General features: G+C 52.1%; 1 protein-coding gene across 1 annotated transcript in view; it reads left to right on the top strand.

Annotated features, from left to right (window-relative positions):
- The window catches only part of EMH_0074250 (uncharacterized protein), a gene marked incomplete at both ends in the record, with an annotated part of 3,481 nt that overhangs the window by 896 nt on the left and 2,074 nt on the right, over positions 1-511 (top strand). The gene's annotated exons all lie outside the window — the stretch shown is intronic.

Raw genomic sequence — 511 nt, 5'->3', positions numbered from 1 at the left:
CAGCAGCAGCAGCAGCAGCAGCAGCAGCAGCAGCAGCAGCAGCAGCAGCAGTGAGAGCAGCAGCAGCAGACCACTGCATCATGTCCCCCCACCTGTATTTACTCAGAGATTTATCCATCATAATTCTCCTGTTGCTGCTCCCCCCCCCAGCAGCAGCAGCAGCAGCAGCAGCAGAAGCAGCAGCAGCAGCAGCAGCAGCAGCAGCAGCAGTTTTATGGGGGAGCGTGTATTTTCTTTGTGTCTTTCTGAGCATGGAGGAATAATAAGCTTCGGCTGCGCCAATAAAGAATACCATTTAAATAAAAAAATAAAAAAAACAGCAATAGTAGGAATGCGGGAGAGCTACAACGTGCGTGTTGCTGCTGTTCGTGTTGGTGGTTTGCTGCTGCCGCTGCTGCAGCACCAAGATGCTGCTGCAGCACAAAGACAAGCAGAATATGTTATACGCAGCAGCATCAACACAAACCGCAGCTACAGCAACACCAGCAGCAACAGCAGCAGGGGCAGGGGA

This window comes from Eimeria mitis, genomic scaffold (assembly GCF_000499745.2).
Source record: "Eimeria mitis Houghton genomic scaffold, Emh_scaff4330, whole genome shotgun sequence".
Lineage (NCBI taxonomy): Eukaryota > Apicomplexa > Conoidasida > Eucoccidiorida > Eimeriidae > Eimeria > Eimeria mitis.
Note: the sequence above shows the minus strand (reverse complement) of the source record. Positions and strands in the feature narration are given on the sequence as shown.